The sequence below is a fragment of the Cynocephalus volans genome, chromosome 6 (genome assembly GCF_027409185.1).
Source record: "Cynocephalus volans isolate mCynVol1 chromosome 6, mCynVol1.pri, whole genome shotgun sequence".
Taxonomy (NCBI): domain Eukaryota; kingdom Metazoa; phylum Chordata; class Mammalia; order Dermoptera; family Cynocephalidae; genus Cynocephalus; species Cynocephalus volans.
The window spans coordinates 160,217,489-160,231,957 of record NC_084465.1 but is presented as its reverse complement, the minus strand read 5'-3'; the positions used below and the strand labels follow the sequence as shown (position 1 = coordinate 160,231,957).

At 51.6% G+C, this 14,469-nt stretch overlaps 1 protein-coding gene across 1 annotated transcript in view; it reads right to left on the bottom strand.

The window, feature by feature from the left end:
- The window catches only part of LOC134381114 (uncharacterized), a 260,084-nt gene that overhangs the window by 29,286 nt on the left and 216,329 nt on the right, over positions 1-14,469 (bottom strand). The window lies entirely within an intron of this gene.

Here is a 14,469-nt window from a genome sequence, read left to right as displayed (position 1 = left end):
ACAGTGGAAGGTTCTGAAAGGCTGGTTTCCTTTTCGAGAGAGGAAGCAGAGCAGCACACCATTAGGGAGATCTACTGTTATTATCACTGTTATTATTCAAAGTTAGGACATACGTCCTGGTTAATTAGGACCATGTCCTATGGACCTTGCTCTCCTTGACTAGGGTTGACCTGAAATCCTAGTGAACAGGGATGTATCCAGACAACTTTGTCACACTGGCTCATGCCTGGTTCTTTGTGGGCCATGACTGAGAGCTCAAAGGAGAAGGATCACAGAAGGTCTCCATTACCCACGGCCAACTCTAACCACCAGCAGCTGTTCCAGTCTCTCTGAACCTCCACTGGGAGCCACAGGGCTCCGCATTTCCTGGCCTTTCTAGTCCTCTGCAGCCCTCTCTGGCTGTGCAGTGACAGGGTCTCAGGGAATTCATCATCTAACTCACAGACCGCCTCCTGACAACAGAGCTGCCTCAGTGACAGCACGAACCACTGTGCATGGGGACAAGTGTGCCCCGAACCTGGCCCCTGTTCGATGTTTGCTGTGGGTGGTACCAGGAGAAGCATGTCCTCACTGGGCTACTGCATTTTGGGGTACCATCAGGGCTCCTGGGCGCTCGTTTGGGGACACGTTTTGTTCAAGTTCATTTGTTTGGGTTACGACGGGTTGATGAGGAGCATCAGGGAAAGGAGCACTGAGAAAGAGAAGGGCTCATAACCTTGTGAATCTGCTGGCTTCACATAGGCCATGTGGGCGCCTGCAACTGGCACTGGAGAAGGTGCCCTTCGTGGGGGTGCGCACACTGAGGGGCGTTGTGCCGCCAAGCACAGTCCACCCCAACTCACATCGAGGGGCAACCCCACGAGGCTGGCGGGTCCACGTGCCGGGGACACCCTGGGGAGCTTCTCAGAGGCAGGGGAAGCTTAGGTGTTACTTCTTGACTGACAGGGCTCAGAGGGTCTCAGTGAACGAGAAGCAAGTTCTCTAGTAGAATGATCCTCCACCTGAGGGGGAGCATGAAATTCACTCGGGGACAAACTGCACAATTCCCCGTCCTATGGCCCTCACCTGCTGGGATGCCTCGCTCTGGTTCACGCTGACTCTAAGGGAAGGGAGAGCCTCCGCCCTGGTGGCCGCGTCTCCTGCTCATCCGCCCCTCTCCTCTGTCTCCACAGCATCTGCAGTGCTGGGGCCCAACGTGACCCTGAACCCTCCGTTCACTTCCTTCGGTCCGCTGTTTCCCACGCCTGCTTCCGACCCAGGCCCCGGGCCGCCCTGCGAGCAGCCCCCACCTGCCCTCGTGATGTCAGCGTTCCCTCCTGGTGGCCCCCTGGTGCGGTCTGCTTTCCCCAGGACGCCTCAGGGGGTGGGAGCCGCTGGCCATGGCCCGAGTGGGGCCGGGACTTTCAACATCACTGTCCCAGTCAGGACACAAGGGGCTCCAGCAGAGCCCTCTCACACTCAGACCACTGTCCTGGCTCAGGCCCCCCTCACCTGGAGTGCTCCAGGGGCCCTCTGCGGGGGTGCTCAGTGTCCTGCTCCCCTGCTGTTGGCAGCTCCTGCTGTAGGGACCGTGATGCCTGCTGCATCCATCGGGGGCACGCGGGCTGGCGAGGGGTACTGGTTCCCAGGCCACACCCTCCCAGCCCCCATTCCAGCAGCCCAGCCGGCTCAGACCGTGGGCCCAGGGAACGACGGGACACATCCACATGGGGCTGGTGGGGAGGGCGGCAAGGCCCCCTCCCAGGCCAAGGCCGCGCCAGAGGACTCCTGTAACCCCAGGAGTGTTTACGACAACTTCCGACGCTGGCAGCGCTTCAAGTCCCTGGCCCGCGGGCACCTGCCCCAGAGTCCCGATGCTGAAGCTCTGTCCTGCTTCCTCATGTGAGTGCCCTCCTTGGGGGATGGAGCTAATCCCACCGCTCCCACACGAAGGGGAACGAAGGACGGACGAGGAGGGCAGCCTATTTAGGGGAACTTAGATGGAGGTCACGTGGGCGACGGCCCAGGCATTCTCAGCAATTTAATTAATGTCCCACTCCGGTTCATGACGTACATTCACCAGCCTTAGGTCAACTGACCCTCAACACCCTGTGAGTCCACCAAACTTGGTTTTTAACAATCACCATCATCTGCACAGAAGACAAAGGCCACAGTGAGTTCCTGGTGTGACATGAGCCACAACTTGGATTTAGGCCTCTGCCTTCACCCGTGATTCCCCCCCGTGTCCTCTCATGCCCCGCACAGGACCTGAGTGCGGATGGCTTCGGGACGTCACATGGAGGGACCCGGGGCAGGGGGGGAGAAGGCACAGGCCACAGGAGGAACCTTACACATGTAGCCCCTCACTCTTCTGGAGAACTCTAGCAAGGAGACTGAGGTAGTCAAGCCACACATTGGGACCTGGCTGGGTCCCCACCACTGGGTTTGGATGCTGCGCAGAGTCGCCTTCTTTATCCCTGAATGCCTCCTAGACAGACAGACGATTCCACTTCATTCGGAGGATGGGAAGATTGTCTGACTCATGTCTGATGCACTCAGCAGAGTCTCTGGCATGTGCTGTCCCTCGTTACTGTTGTTGCCGTTATGATGATGATGATGATTATTAATGTCATCACTAAGAACAGGCAACCTAGAATAGGAAACTGCTCCCAAAGTCACATGTCCCACCACAGGGAGTGAGGGGACTGTGAGCCCAGGAGCCCAGGACCAGGGGCTGAGGTGATGGGAGGCAGCGACGTCCGTAGCCAGGAGCGTTTGTCTTTCCCTCCCCAACACCTGCCTCCTTCCACCTGCAGGCCCTCGTGGTTCTGGGGCCATCACATGGAGCACGTATCCTAGTCCACGGGACACGGGACATGGCTGCATACCTGCCCCGCTCCCACACTGGCTGCCCTCCACGGAAAGCTGCACACAGTGTATAAATTAAAGGGGCCCCCAAATCCTTGTCCCCAATGATTTCAATGTCCCCCACATCCTGAGCAGTCGGAGTTCCCCTTCGACCAAAGTCCCAGGTGCCCTAGGCTGTCCTGAGTCCCTAAATGGAGCCCCCCAGGCCTTGCCCGGTCAGCTCAGGCACCGGTCTCCTTTGGCTCTGGATCCGCGCTCCTGCTCTTCACGCTGAGGGACTCTGAGGCTGTGTCCCCAAGGGCTGCCTCTCTAGAGAGTCACCAGGAGCTGATTAAATGCTCAGTCCTGGGGCCTTGGAACGTGCATTTTAACCTTCCCTTCCCGGTCATTCTAGGCACTTCTCGGTCAGCTCAGGCTGCCATAACAAAACGCCACAGGCCAGGTGCTTTAGACAACAGACTTTCATGTCTCCCAGCTCAGGAAGCGGAAGTCCCAGATGAGGTCCCGGCAGATTCAGTTCCGGGCAAGGACTTTCCGCCTGGCTTTCGATGGCTGTGTCCTCACATCACAGGGAGTTCTGCTGTCTTTTCCTCTTCTCACACTCACAGGGACACAAATCCCATCACGGGGCCTCCTAGTTATCTAATCTAAACCTGATGATCCCCAAAGGCTCCACCTCCAAATACCATCACATTGCAAGTTAGGGCTACAACCTGTGAATTTGGGGGACACACACATTCAGTCCATAACACACAATAATAGTGAGGCCTCAAAGGGAAGTCAGAGAGGCCAAGCAGTCCCTTGGTGCTGAGGTTGACACATGTTGGCTCTCCTGGAGGCTGAAGAGCCCACACTGGGAGGACAGGGACAGGTGACAGGACAGGTGTGATGTGGAGAGACACGGGTGTGGGCCGGTCAGCTGGGATGGAAGGAGGGCACGTGCACTGTGACTGACCCTGAGGACTTACAGCCCAGTGCTTCGGTCCCTGGCCCGGCTGAAGCCCACCATGAGCCTAGAGGACGGAGTGCGGCGGGCCATGCAGGAATGGCAGGGCACGAGCAGTTACGACCGCAGGAACTATTACGACATGGCAGCAAAGTGAGTCAGGGAGGCAGGGCCTGAGGGGCTGTGGGGCGGGCTGAGGGTGGGTGAAAAGGGGGAGGGGGGCTGGTGCGGTGGGCTCATCGGCAGGGATGCCATGAGGAGGGGGATCCGCTAGGTCCGGCCCCTCCCTGGGGACCTGCCTCCCCCGGGGAAGCTCTCCACCCACCTGGGTCCCACCCCGGAATCTCCACCCTCCCCTGGCCTCGGGTCTACCCCTGCCCTGATGCTGAAATGAGGACGGGGAAGAGTAACCAGCACAGCCCAGTAGGGGCCGGCTCCAGCTGTGGGGACCCTGCAGAAGGGAAGCTAGTGACTACTGGCCAAGTTGGGACCACGTCTCCTCACCTCATGAAAAGTGGCCAGAAATGGGTCACCTGCCATCCCAGAATGGGCTGGGGTAGAAGAGCTTGGGCAGGGGAAGCCAGCACCTCACACACCCCCAGACACGTCTCTGGCCTCCCTGCCTTTGCTGCACGGCAATCCACTCCGTGAACACCAATCACCCTCACAGAAAATGCACCCTCTCCTCTCAGCTTAGCTCCCACTTCCTGCAACGTCTCCGGGGCCCTTCTCTCCCAGGCTATTGTCAGGGGCTCACAGTACCAGCCCAGGATTCCTGGATCCGGGCAAGGATTCCTCATGTCATTTGCAGTCAGTCACATCCCTGACCGAGCTTCTGGCTGTCAGCTCTTCTGAGTGGCCCTGGGCAGGGATAGGAGGAGCAGGGTCCCCTGAGGGCCGGGCCTGGGTCACACAGGCCTTGATTCAGGAAGCCCCCCTGGATGTTTTCTGCCCTGCAGGTGTAGGTGAGCCAGCGTACCCCTGCAACTGCTCTGCAGGTGGGGGAGCAGCCCGGCCCACCCAAAGCCCTTCCTCCCCCATCCCTGGCCAGGCCTCCCTCTCAGCATGGCTATGGCTCTCCCCTCTACCCGCCAGGTTCATGGAACTTGAAGCTGAGGAGGAGATGCAGCTCCGGATGCGGCAGTGTGTGAAGGGGCCCCAGGGCCTACCTCCTCCAGCCCCGCCAAAGCTTGCTCCTCCAGGGCCACCAGTCCCCAACGCTGTGCCACGGTCAGGTACGGCAAGCATATTCCCACAGGAGCCAACGCAAAGGCCGAAGGGGGCCTGCAGAGGCCTTGTGCCCTCATCTTGTCCCTTTCCTGCAAGGGGAGGGAGCACCTGCTCTTTCAGTGAGAGCAGCCAGTGAGAACCTGGGGCTCCACTGCCCTGGATCAAGAACTAGGTATTGGCCTGATCCAGTAGTTTCATAGCCGCTATCGGCCTTGGCTGTCCAGGACCCAGTGTACACTCTTCCCGGGAAGCGGTGCTGGGTGCGGAGGAGTCCCAGAATCTTGGTGGCCCCAAAGTCTTTCCAGGTAACTCAGTCTCACATGACCCACCTCGGGTAGTGTATCCTCCCACGGGGCCTGACGTCCAGCCTGGACCCATTTCATGGCCCTCAGTTCCAACCTCCCCCAGTGTGGCTGGAGGTGGCCGCGGCAGCCCAGCCACGCACCTGTCCTCCCTCCTGCCCTAGGGTGCGCTCCCAGGAAGGCTGGCCGCAGGGCACCATCCACTCGCCCGCTGTCACGCAGACCCCAGCAGCTGCCCCAGGCCAAGGCACCCAAGGAGATCCCACCAGAAGCTGTCCAGGAGTATGTGGATATCACGGAGGCACTGCTGGGGCCTCATGCAAATTGGGAGGGTGGAGATATCGAGGAGCAGCAGGAGCAGGACGGGACTGACCCTGACCCAGATCTCCTGAGCTACATTAACAAGCTGTGCTCCCAGGAAGACTTCATCACCAAGGTGGGCTGGCCTGGAGCCCTCGTGTGGGGAGGTTTTCTGGGGAACGGCAGTCCCAGCCCCATGGATTTCAGTTCTACTCATCCCTCAGCTACGGAGCAGTGTGTGTGTGAGAGACAGAGAAAGTCTGTGTATAGCTGCTAGTGGCCATGAGTTAGAACGACCCTGCTGTGTGGACAGGAGAGACAGGCATTACTTTCTGCTTCTCCTCGAGGTCCCCCTGGCTGCAGTTCAATCCCTGCCAAAGACACTCACGCCCCTTTCCCCCTGCTCCAGGTGGAGGCCATCGTCCACCCCCGATTCCTGGCAGCTTTGCTTTCCCCAGACCCAAACTTGGATCCCTTGGCTCTGACTGAGGTGCTGGAGCAGGAAGAAGGACTCACCCTAGCACAGGTAACACAGGGGAGGCAGGGACACCAGGTCACCCAGGCGAGGGAGGGACACCAGGGCACCCAGGGGAGAGAGGGCCACCAGATCACCCAGGGGAGGGAAGGGCACCAGGCAGACCAGGGGGAAGACGTGCCCCTGTGCCCCTGAAGCCCACGTCATTTTGTCTAGTCTTACCCTGCTGGAGGTGCATGGCCTCCTGAGGGGAACTGCCTGGGTCAGAGAGGAGTAGGTGCAAAAGAGCAGGAAGGAGAGGACAGAGCCAGGGAGGGAGGGCAGGGGGCGAAGCTGGAAGGAGGCCCAGCAGGGCACAGCACAGTCACAGTCACAGTCCCTGCCTCTGACACCAAGCCAAGCGTCCTCTCACCTTCGCCACCTCCCGCCCAAATGCAGGGTCTCCACCATCCTGCCAGCCCCTCCCCACACCTGGGGCAGAGCCAGTGAGTGCCACTTTGCTCCCCCCAGCTGGTGGAAAAGCGCCTCGTGGCCCCAAATGAGGCAGAAGGTGTGGGGGCCACCCCAGGTCATGGCACACCCCAGTTGGAGTCACATCCTAAGACTGCAGCTGGCCAAGGAGGAGAGAGAGATGACCACGGCCCCCAAGGAGGGGTCGTCACAGAAACCTGCCCAGCAGAGGCGGCTTCCCATGACCCTCGACAGCGCAGCCGAGACAACACCAACCTGCCCAGGCCCAAGGAGCCTGCCCTCTGGCCAGGTCATCAGGAGTCACGCAAGCTGAGGGCTGCCCATCTCAGCTCCCTTCCCCAGGGCCACAGACCCTCCTCGCCTGGTCTCAGGGGAGCCTGTCCTGTTATGCCTGCGCAGGGCCCGGCAGCCAGGTCCAGTGAGGTCGAGGAGGACCTCCCCAGCCTGGACTTCTTCCTGACCTTGCAGTGCAACCTGCAGCCCTGGGGGCTGTCCCTGAGCCCCGTCCCTGCTCTGCGTCCGGCTCGCCCCTCACGTCCTCAAAAGAGGAGGGGCGACCCACTGGTCTCTGGGAGGAGGAAGCAGCAGCACTGGTGCCAGCCCCTCTGGACTGGATTTGACCCTCACTGCATCCTGCAGCCCGAGGGATCCCAAGCTCCCATCACCCAGTGCTGACCCAGCTGCTCCTCAGCTATGGGCAGGGTCGGGGAGGCAGGACAGGGGAGAGAGGGTGGGGGGGGGTCTGGATGGGGGATCAGGGTGGGGGAGAGGGGAGGCAGCACGTTGGGGGCGTTGTATGTAATAGGGGTTTGTAGATAATTGTGAATAAATGTGGTATTGTTGGGAAATGCCCTGGGACTACTGCCTCTGTTCTCACGTCTGTGCCACTAAGTGGAGACAGGCCTGTGGGCAAGGAAGGATCTGGGAGATGCCAGGCTCCAAGGACCCACCGGTGCCCGACCATCACCTTCTTCTCTAGATTCTGAGACCTGATTCCTCCCCCAGGGCCCATGTGGGATCCTTGACTAAAAGGGTGTCGGCCCCCACATGCAGAGCTGTGGTCATGGGGTGGGGGTGTCCCAGCAACAGTGGCAGGTGGGCAAAGCCGTCCAGCACCACGGTGGCCTGGCTGTCTGCTGGGGGAGAAAGGGGCCATGTCTGGGCGTCTCCCGCCCATCCACCCACGGAGCTCGCTGCTTAGCCCCCAGATGCTCCTCTGCACCTTTCCTCCCCTGTCCCACGTCAGCAGCATCCATGTCCCACCCGCCCCTGTGCCTTTGTGAAGTGGGAAGGAAGTTAACTCTTGGTGGCGGGTCACCTGGCTGCTGCCCCTCCTATTCCCAGGTGGGTCTCCACATTGGAGAAGGCCTCAGAGCTTGGCTAGATTAAGGCGGTGTGGTGTGAAGCTGCACACCACGGCCCTCAAGCCCAGAAACTTCCAGAACATCATGCCATGAAGGTCCTCGTTGGTGGCATCCTCACGGGAAGCCACTATTGTCCCTGCTGTCCAGCTCAGCACGCACATCAGGCGCTGAGGGAAAACGTGGGGATCGAAGGCTGGAGCCCTGGACCCACTCCTCACTAGTTCCCTGACTCTTCCACATTCAGAGCTGTCCTCAGGAGCCCCTCTTAGGTTTCAGGAATGTGGAGCAAGTCATGTTTGGAGGGGACTTGGCCCATGCCCTAGTACGTGAGGGCACTCAGTCGGGCACGGGCATCATCTCGGTCACACCTCGGGGCTTCTGCTGCTACTCCTGTCCTCACCACCTGACCCTTTTGTGGTTGAACAGTTCCCAGGAGGAGGCAGAACCTCTGCTTCCCCAGCACCGTGCCCTGCCTCAACCTTACAATCTGCCCCTGACCCTGCACACTGGGGCCGGCTGGAGGGCTGTTACAGTCTCAATGTTGTGTCCGCCAAATCCGTATGTTGAAGCCCTAAGCCCCATCGTGATGGTATCTGGGGGTGGTGCCTTTGGGAGGTTGTTGGGGTAAGAGGAGATCATAGGGTGGAGCCCTAATGACGGAGATTAGCACCCTTATAAGAAGAGGGGGAGACACCAGAACTCTCTCTTCCCCCTGTGATGACACAGCAGGAAAGGGAAATCAAACCGGAAAACCAACAGTTATAACTCTCACCATGGTCCACAGATTCTCAGTAATGAGTCTCGATATTAATTCCATAGTATCTAACTTTCACCTATACTTTAGAGAAGTGTAAAATTCCCCGAACTTGAGGCCGGCTAGGTGTTGTGAGCGGTCATGTTTTCAAATGCAAGTTCAAGTTCTCCTGACTTTGGATTGGACTGAGGAGGAACATGGACAGACACCAGACAATAGCTAATGCATGCTGCAAGGAGCCAGTTGGCCAAATCTCCATCTCTCTCCAGTAACTGCTTGATAGCCTTTACTTACTATGAAGCCGTCTCGAGTGACTCCGGGGGTTCATAAAGGTAAATGAGAAGTAGTCACCCAACTTGGTGTGAGAATACTGCATGCAAATGACAGTGAGAAATCGAGGCTGTCTGGACCACAGCCCTCTGAAACCTCATTCACTATGGCAACTGCATTATTTTAAATGGAGACAGCAAAGTAACTAGGTCCTACATCCAGAAGCTACAAGACTAGCTCACCAGTGAACTGGCAGTTTGAGAGTGGTGGGAGTTCCAAAGCTCCATAAAGACTTGGTACCTTCCATAGATTTGTAGTATAGTTTGAAGTCAGGTAGTATAATGCCTCTGGTTTTTGGTTTTTTTTTCATTATTTTATTTTATTTATTTATTTATTCATTCATTCATTTATTTATTTATTTTTCTGCTCAGGACTGCTTTGGCTATTGGGGTCTTTTGCTCTTCCATATGAATTTAGGATTGCTTTTTCTATTTCTGTGACGAATGTCATTGGTATTTTGATGGGGATTGCGCCGAATCTGTAGATCACTTTTGGTATTACGGACATTTTCACAACATTAATTCTTCCAATCCATGAACGAGGAATGTCTTTCCACCTCTTGGTGTCCTCTTTCTTTCGGCAGAGTTTTGTAGTTCTCATTGTAGAGATCTTTCACCTCTTTGGCTAAATTTATTCCTAGGTATTTTATTCTTTTCATAGTTATCGTAAAGGGGCTGGCTTTCTTGATTTTTTTTTTTTTCCTGCTTATTTGTTGTTGCTGTATGAGAATGTTACCAATTTTGGGGCACTGATTTCGTATCCCGCACGGTACTGAATTTGCTCAGGAGCTCTAGGAGTTTTTTGGTAGAGGTTATGGATTTTTCTATATATAGGATCACGTCCAATCCCGTGACAAGTGACGGTTTGATTTTGTCTTTTCCAATGAGGATGCCCTTTACTTCTTTCTCTTGCCTGATTGCTCTGGCTAGTACTTCCAATACTATGTTAAATGGGAGTGGTGAGAGTGAGCATCCTTCTCTTACTCCTGCTCTTGAAGGAAAAGCTTTCAAACTTTCCCCATTCAGGACGATGTTGGCAGTGTGATCGTCATATATGGCTTTTGTTGGATTGAGATATTTTCCTTCGATAGCTACTTAGTTAAGGGTCTTTATCGAGAAGGGATGATGCTGAATTTTCTCAAATGCTTTTTCTGCATCTCTTGAGATAATCATATAGTTTTTATCCTTGCTTTTGTTGACGTGGTGTATCACATTTATTGATATATGTCTGTTGAACCATCCTTGCATCCCTGGGATGAAACCCACATGATCACAGTGTATAATCTTTGTGATGTGCTGTTGTACTCTGTTTGCTAATATCTTGTTGGAGATTTTTGTGTCTATGTTCATCAAGGTTACTGACGTGTAATTTTTTGTTGTCGTTGTGTCTTTGTCTGATTTGGGGATCAGGATGATGCTGGCTTCATAGAATTAATTTAGGAGAATGGCCTCTGTTTCAATTTCTTGGAATAGTTTGAAAAGGAGTGCTGTTAATTCTTCTTTAAAGCTTTGGTAGAATGCAGCAGTGAAGCCATCTGGTCCTGGGCTTTTCTGTGCTGGGCTACTGTTGATGACTGCCTCAGTCTCATTGCTTCTTATTGGTCTCTCCAGGTTTTGCATTTCTCCTTGGTTCAGTCTCAGTAGTTTGCGTGTGTTCAGAAAGCTATCCATCCCCTCCAGGTTTTCAAATTTGTTGGAGTATAGTTGCTCCTAACAACCTCTAATGATTCTTTGTATTTCTGTGGAATCGGTTGCAATGTCTCCTTTTCCATTTCTGATTTTTGTTATTTGGGCCTTCTCTCTTCTTTTTTAAGTAGGCTGGCCAACAGCTTGTGTAGTTTGTTTTTCCCCTAAAAAGACCAACTTTTTGCTTCATTGATTTTTTGCATCATTCTTTTGGTCTCTACTTCATTTAGTTCGACTCTGATCTTAATTACTGCTTTCCATCTACTAGTTCTGGGATAAGAGTGTTTTTGTTTTTCTACTTATTTGAGATTGAATGTTAGGTTATTTGAAGTGTTTCCATTCTTTTGACGTAAAATAAGCACTTATTACTGGCCACTTATCTTTGACAAAGCCACCGAGAATATACACTGTGGAAAGGACATCTTCAATAAACAGTGCTGGGGAAACTGGATATCCGTGTGTAGAAAAATCAAACTAGGCCCATACCTTTCACCGTACACAAAATCAACTCAAAAGGGATTAAAGACTCAACTATAACAACTGAAACTAGAAAACTCCTAGACAAAAACACAGGGGACATACTTCAGGATGTAGGACTGGGCCAAGACTTTATGAATAAAACCCCAAAAGCACAAGCAATAAAAGTAAACAAATTGCATTATATCGAACCATAAAGCCTCTGCACAGCAAAGGAAGCACACAGACAAGGGGCTAATATCCAGAAACATAAGCAACTCAAACAACCCCACAGCACATAAGCAAACCATTCTGTACTAAAATGGGCAGAGACATTTTTCAGAGAAAGACAAACAAATGGCCAACCGGTACACGAAAAATGTTCAATATCACTAATCATTAGGGAAAGGCAAATCAAAACCACCCTGAGACATCCTCGCACCCCGGTTAGACTGGCTATTTTCAAAAGGACAGAGAATAACAAATACCAGGGAGGATGCGGAGAAAGGGGAACCCTTCTACACTGTTGCTGGGACTGTCAATTAATACAACCATTATGGAAAACACTATGGAGGCTTCTCAAACAACACACAGGACTACCACACAATCCAGCAATCCCACTTCTGGGTACATACTCCAAGTGATGGAAATCATCATGTCGAAGGGATGCATGTTTGTTGCAGCTCTGTTTACCATAGCCAGGACATGGAACCAACCGAAATGTCATCTACAGACAACTGGACAAGGAAAATGTGCTATACACACAATGGAATACTACTCAGCCAAACAAAAGAATGAAATTCTTCCATTCGCAGCAACACGGATGAGCTTGGAGAAAATTATGCTAAGCGAAATAAGCCAGGCACAGAAAGAGAAATACTGTATGCCCTCACTTATAAGTGGGAGGGAGGGTGGGAGAGAGGAAGGGAGACCACAGTAAAGTGTTGAAAAGAGAACAGACCTATAGTTACTACAGGTCAGAAAGGAGGAGGGGCAGGGTGCTTAGGGATTGGTTGGGCAAAGGACACAAAGAATAATTACAATTTCTAATGACGAACACACTAATAATATTGATTTCATCGTCACATACTGCACACAAATACCAACAGTCAACTCTGTGCACCATAAATATCTATAATCAAAATTAAAAATTAAACAAACAAACAAACACAAATAAAGAGGAAGACTTGGTACCTTCACACTCAGTTACTGAGAACATCATAAAGGAGCCAGTGGTATCTGAACACAATGTTAGAGTTCCCTGTGAGGCTTGAGAACGCGCTTCATCCCGGTGCCTTCAGGGCACTGGTGGCTTCAGAAAGCTGATTCCTTGCACACCTCCTTTCCCACAAATCCGACACTCTTAAAATTAAAGATATGCTATTTCTACCCACCCCACCACATTCTAAAAGGTCATGAAGTGACTCTAAGGAATGACAAGGGGCATGACACATCCTCTGTAAAAAAAAAAAAAAGAAAGAAAAAAGAAAAAAAAGAAAATTACGTTCATTAGCTTTTAATTTTTTTCTGACTACAAAAGAGAGACCTCATTTGCTTGGTCTTTGGAGACGACGAAGTATGATGTCTAAGAACAAACACTTAGAGAGATTCATCGGATTTGTACATCTCACTACAAAAAAGAACCCATCTCTTACGTTAGACCTACTCAAGATACTGGAGCAGACTTTTTAAATTAAAAAAACAGTAGTCATTTCAAAGGGAGAAATAAGAAAGAAATGGAGAAAAACCCATTCGCAAAGGCCATCATTATGCATCTTCTTAAAGAATATTATGTAATAAAATAGGAAACTAATGATTCGTACAGATGTGCATAAATCCAAAAGAGGAATATGAAAGAGTAACAGCATGATTTTCCCAACTGAAACTTTAAAAAAAGATAAACACTTGAAATCTGTGTTTCACACACCAAAAGTTCAAATGACTCTACTTACCATTAGCTTGCTACTGTCTCAATCTCCACAATGCTGCCAAGATAGCATACAACTTCACCTCTGAATATGCAACTATATTCAGGTTAGAAAGATGAACGATGCTCACTTACGACTGCACACGTTCCATAAAGAAATCAGAAAGAAATTGCAAATGTATCGCCCCATCTGTCCAACAAATGAAATGTTCTGAAACAAATGTAGACAGACATAACAATGGAAAGTGCATCAAAAGGAGGATTATGGAAGTATCGACTGTGAGATCTCGTGAAGACGTAATGTCACTAACTGCCACCACGGGACAAGCATACAAGCCATGCCACTGAGCACAGTGCCTTTCAAATAAATTCACTAGTGGAGCCAACATTGTCTTTGCAGCTGGAGGAGAGCACACATTTCCAAAAAAGGGAAAGAGAGGCCATTCTCCCAAAAATCATCCTATGAGGCCAACATCACCCTGATCCTAAAACCAAAGATGGAACAAAAAAAGAAAACTACAGGCCCCTATCCTTGACAAACACAGATGTACAAATCTTCAATAACATATTAGCAAACAGAATGCAACAACACATCAAAAAGATGACACATCATGATCAAGTGGGTGGGATTCATCCCAGGGATGCAAGGATGGTTCAACATATGCAAATCAGTAAATAAGGGAAAAAAATAAGGTTCAAATAAATAAATTAATTAATTAAATAAATAAATAAATAAATAAGGGAAAGAAATGAGGTTCCAAAAATATAGGGAACTCCTGAAAACAGCAACAAAGAAAAAAAAATTCCAAAATGGACAAAGGACTTGAATAGACATTTCCCCATAGAAGATATACAAATGACCAAAAGACCATGAAAAAATGCTCAGTATCAGTAATCATTAGGGAAATGCAAATCAAAAGCATAATGAGAAACCAACTCATGGTCATTAAAATGGCTACCATTAACAACAACAACAACAAAAAAACTGTTGGTGAACATGTGGAGAAACTGGAAATCCTCTGTACTGTCGGTTTAAATGGAAAATGGCATTGCTGCTGTAGAAAACACTATTACTATCCCTCAAAAATTAAACTCAGAATTACCATATGTTCTGGCAACTCAACCTCTGGGTATATACTCAAAAGAACTGAAAGCAGGGTCTCATGGAGATATTTTCACACCCATGTTCACAGCAGCACATCCACAGTATCCAAGATGAGAGCAGAGAAATGGAGGTTGGCACTCAACTTTCCCACCGGTCTGGGAATCCCCATGGGAAGCCCGTCTCCAGACACTTCCACAGGAACATCTGGAGTGCCCTGAGGGCTGAACATCCAAAGGTGTACTGTTGTGGAACCTCAGCAGGTGTGCTGTGTTCTCAT